This window comes from Mytilus galloprovincialis, chromosome 12 (assembly GCF_965363235.1).
Source record: "Mytilus galloprovincialis chromosome 12, xbMytGall1.hap1.1, whole genome shotgun sequence".
In the NCBI taxonomy this organism is placed as follows: domain Eukaryota; kingdom Metazoa; phylum Mollusca; class Bivalvia; order Mytilida; family Mytilidae; genus Mytilus; species Mytilus galloprovincialis.
In genome coordinates this window covers 2,661,467-2,678,563 of record NC_134849.1, presented here as the reverse complement: position 1 = coordinate 2,678,563, position 17,097 = coordinate 2,661,467, and the positions used below count along the sequence as shown (strand labels likewise).

Genomic DNA, 17,097 nt, shown 5'->3' with positions numbered 1-17,097 from the left:
GTATCCCTCATGTTAGTTTACCTAATAGTTTAGGGAAGCACTATTTGGTAAGATATAACTTATTCATAATATTAGTATCTATAGTACAATTGACACATGAAAACTTGAAAGGTTTTCCGTTACGTGAACTATCTAAATTCGTATTATATTGGAAATGGATTTTTGAGGTAGGTTTTGTTTTGTTTTATTTCTTTTGACATATAAATTAACATCTAAAGGTCTTTCTTTTATACATTTATACATGTAAGAGAAGAAATGGTTTGATTGCCAATTAGGCAACTTTCCAAAAAAAACAAGTGACATATAAAATTAAAATAAATGAAGACAGCTTTCTAACAAACAAATAGCTCGAATAGTAAAAATATACGGGCATACAATACACGCACGTGAACATATTCTTCTGCATCAACACAGCACGAGTAACCCTGCAATAAATATTAAAAAAGAGGATGTGGTATGATAAGTTTATTTGGATTTTTTATTATGCTTGCTGTCAAACTACTGTCCCAGTTTAGACAAAGGAAGGGAGAGGCGCCCGAAATCATGGTGCTGTCCGTTATTAGGCTAGCTCACTTTAAAAGGCCAATCGTTTTCCAGTAGTTGTAACATTCTTTTAAACTTTAAGCTTTGTCGTTTAAACTTTGGTGAATAGTTTTCTCGTTGGTGACCATACGTAACCGCGCTGAAGTACGTCAATTATTCATAGTTCATTATTCATTATTCAATAATGAATAATGAAATAGATCACTATTCACTATTCAATATTGAAAAATGAATAATGAATAATGAAATGGTTTATGTTTCATTATTCAAATTGAAGCGGTGACTAGTGAAAAAAATATAAAAAAAATTGACTGTGACACTATAGCTATATTTTGATTCGAAATGACCATAAGACGGTTTACGGAGGACCTAAATGCCACAATATGCATAAAAATGAGGAAATATAAAAAAGAAGATGTGGTATGATTGCCAATGAGACAAATATCCAGAAAGACCACAATGACACAGACATTAACAACTATAGCTCACCGTACAGCCTTCAACAATGAGAAAAGCCCATACCGCATAGTCAGCTATTAAAGACATTGAAAAAAAATACAAACGAGAAAACTAACGGCCTTATTTATGTAAAATAATGATCGAAAAACAAATATGTAACACATAAACAAACGACAACCAATAAATTACAGACTCCTGACTTTGAACAGGCACATACATGTACATAAATAATGTGACGGGGTTAAACATGTTAGCCAATTTCGAATAATGAAATGGATATTTTGAATAATGTAATGGACTGCTGTGACCCTTCAGCCCTAATTACAGATATATATTCTGCCTCAATCGAAAGGTTATTAAGAGAGGAACAAAATGTATATAGTCAATATGTTCCGCAACGCATTTTAGAGGAGTAACGAAGGACTTGAATATCGAAATACGCCTGAACATTGAGAAATAGCCAATTTTGAATAATGGAATGGAGTGCGGCGACCCTTTAGCCCCTAATTATAGATAAATCTTATACCTCATTCGAAAGCTGATTACAAGAGGAACATCATGCTTATAGTCAATATGTTCCGCAACGAATATTAGAAGATCTAAATGCCAAAATACGCGTGAAAATTAAGAAATAGCCAATTTTGAATAATGAAATGGATATTTTGAATAATGGAATGGACTGCGGCGACCCTTCAGCCCCTAATTATAGATAAATCTTATACCTCATTCGAAAGCTGATTACAAGAGGAACATCATGCTTATAGTCAATATGTTCCGCAACGAATATTAGAAGATCTAAATGCCAAAATACGCGTGAAAATTAAGAAATAGCCAATTTTCAGTAATGAAATGGATATTTTGAATAATGGAATGGACTGCGGCGACCTTTTAGCCCCTATTATAGATAAACCTTATACCTCATTCGAAAGCTAATTACAAGAGGAACAAAATGTATATAGTCAATATGTTCCGCAACAAATATTAGAAGACCTAAATGCCAAAATACGCGTGAAAATCACGAAAAAGTCAATTTTGAATAATGAAATGGATATTTTGAATAATGGAATGGACTGCGGCGACCCTTTAGTCCCTATTATAGATAAATCTTATACCTCATTCGAAAGCTGATTACAAGAGAAAAAAATGTATATAGTCAATATGTTCCGCAACGAATATTAGAAGACCTAAATGCCAAAATACGCATGAAATTAAGAAATAGCCAATTTTGAATAATGAAATGGATATTTTGAATAATGGAATGGAGTGCGGCGACCCTTTAGCCCCTAATTATAGATAAACCTTATATTGTAATGATTTGGCCAAGCGAAATTCCTTGGAAAACATGTGTATTTTCATGTCGAGCACCTGTTATCGGCTACGATTCAATTTTTGGCTATTTTAAAGTTTGACACCGGTTCTCACCTTTTTAATTCAATTATACTTTCAGTGTTCTATTCATACAGTTTTCCCAGTGTTCAACCATTTTTATTGTTGTAGAATTGAGACAACTTGTGTAGTTAACTTTCGCTTTAACGTTGCAACCGCCATTTCCGGCACAATGATTTGTGTGTATTGATTATGCAAATGAGCTGACCTTTGTGTAACCTCAGGTGAACTTTATGTACCACTAGCGTAAAACAGTGTATGATTACTATAAGGGTTGTAGATCGATTATAAGAATATTATTGTATTAAAACTATACTGTTTGTGATTGTAAATTGTACTAAGATGATTTTTATGTTCCGTAAACATGTTGTTTACGTTCTAATGTACTTAATTCTAGCAATCGGGGATTATTTTCGTTCTTGTCAGGCCCGTTCACAGTTCCCCGTTCGTTTCCCCGTTAAGACCCGTTCGGTACCCCGATAGCTTCATCGGGGTATAAAAAGCTTGCACCCGTTCATCAGGGGCTCTTCCTACCTTGTCAGTCTTTGAGAGACTTTGCTTTATTTTCGGTTAGTCATCATATTTAGCAGACGCTGGTATTTTACCATGTATTTCATGAGATTTTAAGCAGTTTTACTGCAATTTATAACATTTGGCTTTTTAAATACACATTTGTGTAGCTCTTTCAATTGTTAGTGCAGTTGATTTATCTAAATTACCAAATATTTGGACTTGTTCTGTTCATTATAAGTCTTTGTTTTCTAAGACTTAGATCAGAATCAAAAATGGATTAAATATAATTGTACTTGTACATATAAATAGCTGGTCTATTTATTCAGGCTAGCTTTCATTTGCTAACCTGTTTCTTTGAGGTAAACGGATTAAAGTTACATGCCTTCCCCATTCCCCTTTTCCCCTCCCATTTTGTTAAGGACATTTTGTTAAGTATCCTGTTTGCTGAGATTTTCCAGCATTCAGAGAGAATATTTATAAATCCTGAATATTTGTTAGGTTAGGAATTGTTAGAAGCTAGAATAATTAAACTTTTTTTAAATACTCTCAGTTTCAGTGATTGAAGTTTGTCTTCCTGTGTTTTCTCCAGGAGGTTTAGGTTTAGTAAATAATATAACAAAGTACTGTTATTTTTAATGTGTAATTTATTAGAAGATAATAGTTATATTTAAAACATAGATATGATATATAAATTATTAGTTAGTTGGTTGAACACTGTGGCAAAATAACTGGAAACATAGTTAGAAATATATTCTGAGAAGTTATTAAAACTGTAATTGGTTTCTCTGTGATACTAATATAAATTATATGCAATGTTTTACGTTTAATACACAATTATGCTCGTAAATATCTTGTTTATTTGTCAGTAAACTTACACGATAATAGTCCAGTCTGGTCTCTGGTTGTTGGTGTCATAACACTGTCTCATGGGAGAATAGATCCTCTTGCTATGCCTAGACAAGAGATTATTTGATCGTCAGAAAGTAATATTCATTTGTGCGATAGTCTGTTTGTACCAGTCCTTCGGTTCCACTTCCTTAGTGCTAGTTTATATGTCAACTATTTAGAGGTTCTGCCTCTAACTTACAGAGATAATCTGTTCTATAAACTACATGACAGGAGTGTGTTGATTTCTACAGACTAGAGCGTATTTGAATATCCCCTTACAATTTTCATCCCCTCCCCCTATGTATGTATTAATGCGTTTGATTCTTGAGATTAAAGATAGTGAGGTGTTTTAATCCCTTTAAACTAATTAAAACTCTTCCCCCTATGATAATAACTTCTGAATATAAAGTACACCCGTGTTTAAACCATTCTCTGTTTTAGACTAGCTTATTCTAGTCTATTGAGGTCCCTGTGTACCTGAAACACAGGTGGTGGCAGCAAAGTAACAAGACACCCGTTTGGCCAGTTATTACATTGGTGGCAGCGGTGGGATACTCAACAGTTACACGAGTATCCAGTGATACGAACCCATACCTAGAAATAGTAATACGAATAAACAGAGATGGTGAAAACAAGATCAACCAGAGACCACAGTGGTGAAGACACCTACGACACAGAGATAAATACTGAATATAGTGAAGATTTTGAGTCATCTGATGAGTGTACAGAAGATACCACAGTCATTCAAAGACCAACCACAAGCCAGAGTGCTCCTATGCTGAGTTTGAGAAAGAAAACGAGAACAGCCAGAAATCTGAGGTTGCAGTCTACAACACTTAGAGAAGCTAGACCACCCTCCCCTACCCTACACGGTGTACCGGAGAGCCCAGACCGATCCAAGAGAACTGAAAGTATGGAGCTCCTGGAAGGCCTCACCAGTGTCATGAGAGGTATGATGACAGAAAACATGCAGGTCATAAGAAACATGACTGAAACAATAATTTCTAGTTTGCAGGGTCAAGCAAGATCCCCAGTAAGGCAACTGACGAGGAAGAGCCACAGAGGCAGGTCCTCTTTCCCATCAGCTATAAAATCCACAAAAAGAATTAACCGAAACCGACATATTAGTCCATCCAGTAGTAGTTCTAGCAACAGTGAATCTGAGTCCAGCGGTGATGAAGATAGGAGTCCGAGGGTCTCCAAAAGTAAACAACAGAATAGTAATAGACTACCCATTTTTACAGGAAAAGAAAAGTGGAAAGTTTGGTTTAACAGGTTTGAAGCTGTTGCCCACCTGTTCAGCTGGTCCAAGAAAGAAAAGTTGGCTGAATTATTACCTAGATTGCAGGGGACAGCCGGTGACTTCGTCTATGAACAGTTATCTAGCAAAGTTACCCAATCTTACAGAAGACTGGTTAAAGAATTAGAAAATAGATTTGGAGAGATAGATACAACCAAAATTTATATCTCTAGGTTCAATGGTAGACGGCAGCATACTGACGAGTCAGTACAGAATTTTGCTGCTGAATTGAAAATGCTGTATGACAAAGGTTACCCCCACAGAGACCAAAGGACCAGACAGGAAGACTTATTAAGGACTTTCCTTTTAGGGCTTCTAGATGAGAGTGCCAGGATACACGTAGAACTGAATAAAGAGCCCAGCTCCATAGACGAAGCCGTGTATTTTACAGTACACTACCAAGAAACTTGTCGCTACCCTAATGAAGACTTTAATTTCTCCAAAGGTTTCAACCAGGTTAACCGAAAGCCCATTCGCCAGATCCAGCAGCAAGATTATGTACAGAGGCAATTTGATCCCAGACCTCAGAAAGACAAGAGATGTTATAATTGTGATCAAGTTGGTCATTTTGCTAAGCAATGTCCCATGCCCAGGAGATATAGGAATGCCCCTAACCAAAATGGAAACAACAGACCAGCATCTTTTAACCAGAATGTACCTGCCCCTTTCCAGCCAAGGCCAAGAAATGATAATTTTGGACCTGATACCCGTTTGAATCTGAATGCCCCTGATACCCGTTTGAATCCAAATGCTCCTGATTTTGTGAATGACCAAGACCCTTTAAACTAAAGACGGTCAATTCTATGTGCCGAGAAGAGACCCATGATGAGCATGAAAATGGCCAGAATATTTATTTTGTTGATGTTAATGAATCAAGTGAGTTTTCTATTGTTGATGAAGGACTCAAGGAACCCAAAATTAAAATGTATGATGATCATAATGTATTGATGCATCAAGTTGATAAATGTATGGCAGAGACCCAGCCTGAAATGGCCCATATTGAAGTATTGGACCATATCCCTAGTATTGAAATTGATAAATGTGTGGCAAAGACCCAGCCTGAAATGGCCCATATTGAAGTATTGGACCATACCCCTGATACCATATCCCATGATTTTGTGGAGGAAAAACAGTTTATTTTAGTGGATTTAGGTCCACCAATAAAGTTAGAAAGTACAGCTGAGATTGTTAATACAGCTGAACCAAGTATTGAGATCCAAGAGGAGATAATTTTGCCTCGAGACCTTGAAGATATTGATATTTTTGAAATTTTTGAAGATTCTGAAATGCAGGGGTTATTTAAAACAGAAGAACCTATATTAAAACCAGTTTTTAAGATTGAAAAGAAGTCTAGACAGGATGGAATTTATATAGATGGAATAATAAATGATGTACCCACCATTTTCACAGTGGATACAGGAGCCGCTAGGACCGTTCTATCTGAAGAGTTATATCTAAAAATACCTGAAGAAGTCAGGCCACCTTTGGTGCAGTCCCACTCGCTTATTGGAGCTGATGGAAACCCACTCAGGGAGTTGGGAACAGCTGATTTTGGAGTGAGACTTGGAAATTTCAGTTTTAATATGGAGCTTGTGGTAGCGCATATTGCGGATAGCGTTTTGCTAGGATTGGATATCCTTGTTATGGGCAAAAAAGGGTCCTGCTGAAATAAGGTTGGCTGACCAAGTTTTATATTGGAATGAACAAAATATTCCATTTAAATTTATTGGTGAATTTAGTAAAGTTAGAAAGGTTGTAGCTGCTGACAGTACAGTTGTACCAGGATACAGCGAGCTTATCTTGGAGACATATATAGAGAAAACAGATTTAGACGGTTGGTTGTCTCATCAAGAATTTTTGATTGAACCATCTGATGATTTTATGGAACAATCTAGTTTAATAGTTTCTACCTGCCTAGTTGATCTTGCCCGTCATGTGACGGGTACGGTTAGACTTATGAACCCTTTAATGAATGAGGTGATCATACACCAAAACACAGTTATTGGTACAGCACATCTAAATGAATTCAACATTATACCCTTAATGAATATCGAAGATACCTCTGAGAATGAAACATCCAGATACTCGAGTGTTCGACGATTACCCCTAAATCAACCTAAAGATACTCCGTTAGAGTCTAAGATTCCTGAATTTGAAGGATCAGTACCAAAGATGAGACCTGAACCTAAACCTAATTTTAGTACCAGTAATGGGGAACCAGATGAAGCTCACAACATTCCTCCCCACCTCTTAGAAGTTTTTGAGAAGGCACAGAATGGTAGAACTAAGACTGAAATTTTAGAGATTGCTTCACCTTTACACGATTTTGAAGACATATTTTCAAAAAATGAAGACGACATTGGGTTGACTCACCTCATTGAGCACAGTATTGATACTGGAACAGCCAAGCCTATTAAGCAGCCTCCTAGGCGAGTACCTTTAGCATTTGCTGATAAGGAAAGAGAAATTGTCCAACAGATGGAAAAACAGGGCATTATTAGAAAGTCCACGTCACCCTGGGGAAGTCCTTTATGTCTTGTTTTAAAGAAAAGTACGACGAATATTATTAAAGTAAGACCAACGATAGATTTTTGCGCGGTAAACAAACTATGTCAGGACGACGCATTTCCCCTTCCCATAATCCAAGACTGCCTAGATACAATAGCCGGTTCCACCCTATTTACTTGTGTAGATTTACTGTCTGGTTATCATCAGGTCCCGGTGAAAGAATCCGATATCCCCAAAACCGCTTTTGTTACTAAATATGGATTGTATGAGTTTACCCGAATGCCCATGGGACTTAAATCATCCGCTCAAACTTTTCAGCGTTTGATGGAGTTGGTACTACAAGGCCTACAATGGTCCATATGTCTCATTTACTTAGATGACGTTATAATTTTCGGCAAAAATTTTGCAGAACATATGGGAAGATTACGATTGGTACTTCATAGAATAAGAGAAGCTGGCTTAAAATTAAAACCAGAAAAATGTCAGTTTTTACAGACCGAAGTTAAGTTTCTAGGGCATGTGGTGTCGGGAGACGGTGTTAGACCAAATCCAGACAACCTGATGAAAGTGAGGCAATGGGACGCTCCTCAGTCCGTCAGTCAGGTCAGGCAGTTCCTAGGACTAGCCAGTTATTATCGAAGGTTTATACAACATTTTTCCCAAATAGCTTCCCCCATGATAAATTTAACCAAGAAAGGCGAAAATTTTATTTGGTCCCCAGAATGTCAGGAATCTTTTCTGAAAATAAAAGATTTGTTGATGACGGCCCCTATAGTAGCATACCCAATAGACCAGGGGGGATATATCTTAGATACGGACGCCTGTGACACCGGCATTGGTGCCGTGTTGAGTCAAGTACAGGAAGGTCAAGAAAAAGTAATTGCCTATGGCAGCCGGACACTCAACAAAGCGGAAAGAAATTACTGTGTTACTGATAAAGAACTGCTGGCTTTACGCTATTTTATAGAGTACTACCGACAATACCTTTTGGGTAGAAAGTTTTCGGTACGGGTCGACCACCAACCTTTGATTTGGCTTTTTAGCCTAAAGGAGCCAAAGTGGCGTATCGCCAGATGGATTGAAATTTTATCTGCATATGATTTTTCAATTATACATAGACCCGGAACGAAGCATGGAAATGCTGATGGTTTATCCCGTTGTCCCCAAGAACAGTGCTTATGCTCTGAAAATGACACTTTAGAAAGTTTAAAGTGTGGACCATGTAATAAATGTGTTAAGAGATCCCGAGAAATGGAAAGTACTCTTATAACGAATAACCCTAAATTTATTGTCCCTATTAGGGCAGTTACAAGAAGTGAAACTGCTAACTTGGAAAAGAAGTATTGGACAAAATGGAAAGAGAAATATAACTCTAGCCAACTGACCCAGTATCAAGAAGATGATGCGGATATACGCCCTATTCTTGATGGCAAAAAAAAAAATGAAAAGCCAACTGATTTGACCCTTAGAAGCCCAACAACCAGGCATTATTTCAACCTGTGGGACTCTTTAACTTTATAAAACAATGTTGTTTATAAAAAGTTTTATCAGAGTAATGGCTCTGTTCAACACCTCCAATTGTTGACCCCATCCCGTTTTATATCTGAAGTGCTAACGTTAGCTCACGATTCTCCTTTATCCGGCCATTTTGGACGAAAGAAAACCCTTGCCCGTATTAGACTTGAATTTTACTGGTATGAGATGAAAGACGATGTAGCCATTCACCTCTTGAAATGTGACCAGTGTGCCCAGAGCAAGTTCCCTAACAAGAAGCCAAGAGCGCCCATGGGATCCATTTCAGTAGGAGCCCCATTGGACAGAATATCCATTGATATTGTTGGCACCCTACCCAGAACAGTTCGGAACAATAAATACTTCCTTACAGCTACCGACCATTTTACTAAATGGACAGAAGTTTATCCAATCCCTGACCAAACAGCTGAGACGTGAGCTCAAAAGATTTTGGATGAATTTATCGGCCGTTTTGGTTGCCCTGAAAGTCTACATTCTGACCAAGGAGGCAGTTTTGAAAGTGAGATTTTCCAGCAATTATGCCAAATGTTACAGGTTAGGAAAACTAGAACCAGCGCCCGTAATCCCAAAGGTAATGGCCAATGTGAACGAGTCCACAGAACCATACTGCAAATGTTACGAGCCTATTTAAAAGGAGACCAGTCTGACTGGGATAAACATTTAGGGTGTCTAATGGCCGCCTACAGATCAAGTGAAAATGATTCGACCGGTCTTACACCTAACATGTTGATGCTTGGACGCGAAGTCAAGACCCCCCTTAATTTAATTTTTGGCTACAATCAACCCGAGGAGATCAGCGTTTCTTTTGGAGACTATGTGTCCAAGCTAAGGCATAGAATGTGTTTAGCGCACGAAATATGTAGACGTTTCATGTTGAAAACAGCCAAACGAAGAAAGGACCACTATGACGTGAGATTGTCCCTTAACAGCTATAAACCTGGGGATCCAGTTTGGCTACTTAACGAAATCAGAAAAGAAGGCGTTTGTCAGAAATTAAAACCTGTTTATGTCGGGCCCTGTATTATTTAAAGAAAATGAACAGTTTGAATTACTGCATTCAACTTGACCAAGGAGGACCTGTCAAAGTCGTTAACCATGACAAGTTGAAACCCTACCAGGGGAACCGGTATCCGGAATGGGGCTCTCGCGCGGTCAAAATATATAAACGTCAGAGTAAATAATAATCATTTTTGATGCTGTTAATGTTGATAGTGACCAAATTTTAACATTAAATATGTATCCAGTTAGTTGCTACACAGTGAATATGATTACCTATTTAAACCAGTCTTCCAAATGTTAGATCTCCTCGTTGTTAGTCACGGATAGTGTTCCTCCTCCTCCTATGTCCTTGGCCAATCAGCACCCTGTAGTTAATTAGCCAGTAATTGCCAGTGTTCAACATGAATGTAAATTGTAATATACGACATTTGTCTTATGTTTCATTCCTATCTTTCAGCACCATGGATTATGACAGAGGAAGGGTTTACCAATGTACTAAGTGTTACTTTGTTGGAGAGAAGCGGGCAGCCATCAAACACTATTCCTGTAAACATTTTGGCGAGCAGGAACATATGCTCTCTTGTGAGCTGTGTGACTTCTCATCTGACAACAAGCAGCTCATGAAGAGGCACCCCTCATTTTATGCGCCTCACAACAATGCCAGACTTTTCGCCACAGAACAAGGTATTTACCGTGGAAATGATGAGAGCTTTGTTAAAGAAAATCCCAACCCACAACAGGTTGACCCTGAGATACATCTATCCCAGTGGGAACAGGAGGCATCCTTACTATTCTGGGTCACGAAGAAAAAACCCCAGCCCTCTGCCGCAGCTGGATCTGCACAACTATCAGTTCCTTCAATTGATCTTCCGATTCTAAAGTCAGCACTGGTCTCTTATTTTGGAAGTATCTCGACGTCCGATACTCCACCTTTGGACTGTCCGTCTATACCTGCCATAACTGAAATAAAACAACTTGATCATGAAGTTGCTGAAACTGAGGTCTCCTCTGAGTTTCTGGATACTAGAGTGGTGGTGGCTGAGGGGTCTGACCTAGCAGACCAAATTCTACATCTCTCAGACCCTCCCGCTATGCCATCGCCACTTAAATCTCCAGAGAGCTTGGTCCCGAGACCTTCTTTACCAGATTTTGTTCTGCCGCCTACGTCTGAAATTGAGGAGAATTTAATGCCACAGTTGCTCGGTATGAGTCCTCTTTTATCTCTGCCTGAGCCTCCAACTGAAAAGATTACACCTGTATTAGATGATCCTCACTCCTTACAGTCAGCCTTCCAAGAACTTATATCTGCTGTGAATAAAGGAAACACTTTGTTAGAGAAAATGAATAAACAAATGGAAAAGAACCATGACATGATGGAGAAGGTTGAAGTAGCGGTAAGGAGAGGTAACATGGTTAGGCCTAGGTCACCTGTAAGACCCTATTTTAATACACGAACTTATAGACGTCCCCGTTCCCCTCTGAAGAGGAGGTTTATCCCCGAGAGAACAGTTTCCCCGTCAAAGAAGGTGAAGTCCTGTGTAAGAAGCCCCCTAAAGAAGAAGACCAGTTGCAACAGAAAGCGGTAGACATTAATGCCCTTTTTATGTATTGTACATTGTTATTATATTTTTTATTGTAGTTATGCATATACAGGTGATTGTAATAATGTATATTCTATGGTATGATTACTGAGGTCTTCCAGTAATGCTTACCATTTTAGTACTAGTATATCTAGTACTATCATGACTGTAGTTTAAATATCAAAATTTAAACTTTTCAACTTTTTTTTATGGAATATAAGGAATCCTTGACCTTATATTTTAATTCCCGAATGTTAAAGTAATGGTTAAGGGTTTTATTGGTTAATTTTTACAGGATGAGACATTCTGAAAATGTAAGTCCTGCCCCGGGTGGTTTTAAAATATTTAGACGTTGGTGTATTTAGTCGAGTGACAGATGTAGTGTTACTTGTTATTAGCAATATGTTTATTGCTAATATTTATGTATCAAATTTTTATGAGGTATAAGGAATCCTTGACTTTATACCTTAAATCCAGATTGTAGTCAGTAAAGTTATGTTTGTTGGTTAATTTTTGCAGGATGAGACATTATGAAAATGTAAATCCTCAGATGGGTAGATTTTTGAATTAATATTGATATTGTTAGATAAATGTTGATAGCGACATTAAGGTGTTGCTATATTTTTACAAGTTGAAACTTGTAATTCTCAATGTACTTTGCCAAAGTACTCGAGCTATATGTAGAAATTGAATGTTTTGAGATAATGATGATTTTTGTATTGACAATTAGATAAATGAACAAGTGCATTTATGACCATATGATATGGTTATAAGATAATTACCTGTAAATAGTTCTCAACCATGGAAGTAACATTTGTTTCTTCAGTAAATAGTACATGTAGATCTGTTGCCTAAAATTGAAAGCAAATTTTCAGACTAATTCTTTAAACCGCTTGTATTTAGAGATATGCTTATATCAAAGGCTTTTTGAATTAATTGGAAAGTTTAATTACCATGTTGTTGGGTTTTTGTAAGTCAAGGGCATAAACATTTGACTTTGTAATTTGAATTGCAAATAGATAAATTAAATGCAAAAAAAAAAATGCATTTGTACTGTAGGGATGTGATATGTATTGTGTAATATTGATGGATGAGCAGTCAGAATGTATTTGTACTAAAATTGTACAGTATGAGAAATGAGTGCATGATTGTGAATCAAGACTGTAATTATTTATTTACCACGTGTTATCGGAAATTGATTCTAGTCAAAGTTATTAAGTTTTTGAAGTTTGTAGTTTGTTATTGTTGAAATTATATTTTCTTTATAATATGAGCATAATAAGTCACGATAATTTTGTGTTTTCGTGAGGACACTGAAAACTAAAGTGGGGAGCCAATGTGATGATTTGGCCAAGTGAAATTCCTTGGAAAACATGTGTATTTTCATGTCGAGCACCTGTTATCGGCTACGATTCAATTTTTGGCTATTTTAAAGTTTGACACCGGTTCTCACCTTTTTAATTCAATGCATTATACTTTCAGTGTTCTATTCATACAGTTTTCCCAGTGTTCAACCATTTTTATTGTTGTAGAATTGAGACAACTTGTGTAGTTAACTTTCGCTTTAACGTTGCAACCGCCATTTCCGGCACAATGATTTGTGTGTATTGATTATGCAAATGAGCTGACCTTTGTGTAACCTCAGGTGAACTTTATGTACCACTTGCGTAAAACAGTGTATGAATACTATAAGGGTTGTAGATCGATTATAACAATATTATTGTATTAAAACTATACTGTTTGTGATTGTAAATTGTACTAAGATGATTTTTATGTTCCGTAAACATGTTGTTTACGTTCTAATGTACTTAATTCTAGCAATCGGGGATTATTTTCGTTCTTGTCAGGCCCGTTCACAGTTCCCCGTTCGTTTCCCCGTTAAGACCCGTTCGTTACCCCGATAGCTTCATCGGGGTATAAAAAGCTTGCACCCGTTCATCAGGGGCTCTTCCTACCTTGTCAGTCTTTGAGAGACGTTGCTTTATTTTCGGTTAGTCATCATATTTAGCAGACGCTGGTATTTTACCATGTATTTCATGAGATTTTAAGCAGTTTTACTGCAATTTATAACATTTGGCTTTTTAAATACACATTTGTGTAGCTCTTTCAATTGTTAGTGCAGTTGATTTATCTAAATTACCAAATATTTGGACTTGTTCTGTTCATTATAAGTCTTTGTTTTCTAAGACTTAGATCAGAATCAAAAATGGATTAAATATAATTGTACTTGTACATATAAATAGCTGGTCTATTTATTCAGGCTAGATTTCATTTGCTAACCTGTTTCTTTGAGGTAAACGGATTAAAGTTACATGCCTTCCCCATTCCCCTTTTCCCCTCCCATTTTGTTAAGGACATTTTGTTAAGTATCCTGTTTGCTGAGATTTTCCAGCATTCAGAGAGAATATTTATAAATCCTGAATATTTGTTAGGTTAGGAATTGTTAGAAGCTAGAATAATTAAACTTTTTTTTAAATACTCTCAGTCTCAGTGATTGAAGTTTGTCTTCCTGTGTTTTCTCCAGGAGGTTTAAGTTTAGTAAATAATATAACAAAGTACTGTTATTTTTTAATGTGTAATCTATTAGAAGATAATAGTTATATTTAAAACATAGATATGATATATAAATTATTAGTTAGTTGGTTGAACACTGTGGCAAAATAACTGGAAACATAGTTAGAAATATATTCTGAGAAGTTATTAAAACTGTAATTGGTTTCTCTGTGATACTAATATAAATTATATGAAATGTTTTACGTTTAATACACAATTATGCTCGTAAATATCTTGTTTATTTGTCAGTAAACTTACACGATAATAGTCCAGTCTGGTCTCTGGTTGTTGGTGTCATAACACTGTCTCATGGGAGAATAGATCCTCTTGCTATGCCTAGACAAGAGATTATTTGATCGTCAGACAGTAATATTCATTTGTGCGATAGTCTGTTTGTACCAGTCCTTCGGTTCCACTTCCTTAGTGCTAGTTTATATGTCAACTATTTAGAGGTTCTGCCTCTAACTTACAGAGATAATCTGTTCTATAAACTACATGACAGGAGTGTGTTGATTTCTACAGACTAGAGCGTATTTGAATATCCCCTTACAATTTTCATCCCCTCCCCCTATTTATGTATTAATGCGTTTGATTCTTGAGCTTAAAGATAGTGAGGTGTTTTAATCCCTTTAAACTAATTAAAACTCTTCCCCCTTAGATAATAACTTCTGAATATAAAGTACACCCGTGTTTAAACCATTCTCTGTTTTAGACTAGCTTATTCTAGTCTATTGAGGTCCCTGTGTACCTGAAACACAGGTGGTGGCAGCAAAGTAAAAAGACACCCGTTTGGCCAGTTATTACAATATTTCATTTAAAGCTGATTACAAGAGGAACAACATGCTTATAGTCAATATGTTCCGCAACGAATATTAGAAGACCTAAATTTCCAAAATACGCGTGAAAATTAAGAAATAGCCAATTTTGAATAATGAAATGGATATTTTGAATAATGGAATGGAGTGCGGCGACCCTTTAGCCCCTAATTATAGATAAACCTTATATTTCATTCGAAAGCTGATTACAAGAGGAACAAAATGTATATAGTCAATATGTTCCGCAACGAATATTAGAAGACCTAAATGCCAAAATACGCTTGAAAATTAAGAAATAGCCAATTTTGAATAATGAAATGGATATTTTGAATAATGGAATGGAGTGCGGCGACCCTTTATCCGCTAATTATAGATAAACGTTATACCTCATTCGAAAGCTGATTACAAGAGGAACATCATGCTTAAAGTTAATGTGTTCCGCAACGAATATTAGAAGACCTAAATGCCAAAATACGCGTGAAAATTAAGAAATAGCCAATTTTGAATAATGAAATGGATATTTTGAATAATGGAATGGACTGCAGCGACCCTTCAGCCCCTTATCATAGATAAACCTTCTACCTCATTCGAAAGCTGATTACAAGAGGAACAAAATGTATAAAGTCAATATGCTTTGCAACGAATATTAGAAGACCTAAATCCCTAAATACGCGTAAAAATTAAGATATAGCCAATTTTGAATAATGAAATGGATATTTTGAATAATGGAATGGACTGCGGCGACCCTTTAGCCACTATTATAGATAAACCTTATACCTCATTCGAAAGCTGATTACAAGACGAACAGAATGTATATAGTCAATATGTTTAGCAACGAATATTAGAAGAGGTAAATGCCAAAATACGCGTGAAAATTAAGAAATAGCCAATTTTGAATAATGAAATGGATATTTTGAATAATGGAATGGACTGCGGCGACCCTTTAGCCCCTATTATAGATAAATCTTATACCTCATTCGAAAGCTGATTACAAGAGAAAAAAATGTATATAGTCAATATGTTCCGCAACGAATATTAGAAGACCTAAATGCCAAAATACGCGTGAAAATTAAGAAATAGCCAATTTTGAATAATGAAATGGATATTTTGAATAATGGAATGGACTGCGGCGACCCTTTAGCCCCTATTATAGATAAACCTTATACCTCATTCGAAAGCTGATTACAAGACGAACAAAATGTATATAGTCAATATGTTCAGCAACGAATATTAGAAGAGGTAAATGCCTAAATACGCGTGAAAATTAAGAAATAGCCAATTTTGAATAATGAAATGGATATTTTGAATAATGGAATGGACTGCAGCGACCCTTTAGCCCCTATTATAGATAAATCGTATACCTCATTTGAAAGCTGATTACAAGAGGAACATCATGCTTAAAGGTAATGTGTTCCGCAACGAATATTAGAAGACCTAAATGCCAAAATACGCGTGAAAATTAAGAAATAGCCAATTTTGAATAATGAAATGGATATTTTGAATAAAGGAATGGACTGCGGCGACCCTTTAGCCCCTATTATAGATAAATCTTATACCTCATTCGAAAGCTGATTGCAAGAGAAAAAAATGTTTATAGTCAATATGTTCCGCAACGAATATTAGAAGACCTAAATGCCAAAATACACGTGAAAATTAAGACATAGACAATTTTGAATAATGAAATGGATATTTTGAATAATGGCATGAAGTGCGGCGACCCTTTAGCCCCTAATTACAGATAAACCTTATATTTCATTCGAAAGCTGATTACAAGAGGAACAACAGGCTTATAGTCAATATGTTCCGCAACGAATATTAGAAGAGGTAAATGCCAAAATACGCGTGAAAATTAAGAAATAGCCAATTTTGAATAATGAAATGGATATTTTGAATAATGGAATGGACTGCGGCGACCCTTTAGCCCCTATTATAGATAAACCTTCTACCTCATTCGAAAGCTGATTACAAGACGAACAAAATGTATATAGTCAATATGTTCCGCAACGAATATTAGAAGACC

At 36.4% G+C, this 17,097-nt stretch overlaps 1 long non-coding RNA gene across 1 annotated transcript; it reads right to left on the bottom strand.

Annotated features, from left to right (window-relative positions):
* Nucleotides 1-9,212: 9,212 nt before the first annotated feature.
* LOC143054588 (uncharacterized) lies at nucleotides 9,213-13,299 on the bottom strand. The gene is made up of 3 exons (XR_012971746.1): nucleotides 13,163-13,299; nucleotides 12,492-12,560; nucleotides 9,213-11,437 (listed from the first exon to the last, which is right to left on the bottom strand). It is a non-coding gene; the product is annotated as an uncharacterized LOC143054588 (long non-coding RNA).
* Nucleotides 13,300-17,097: the final 3,798 nt, after the last annotated feature.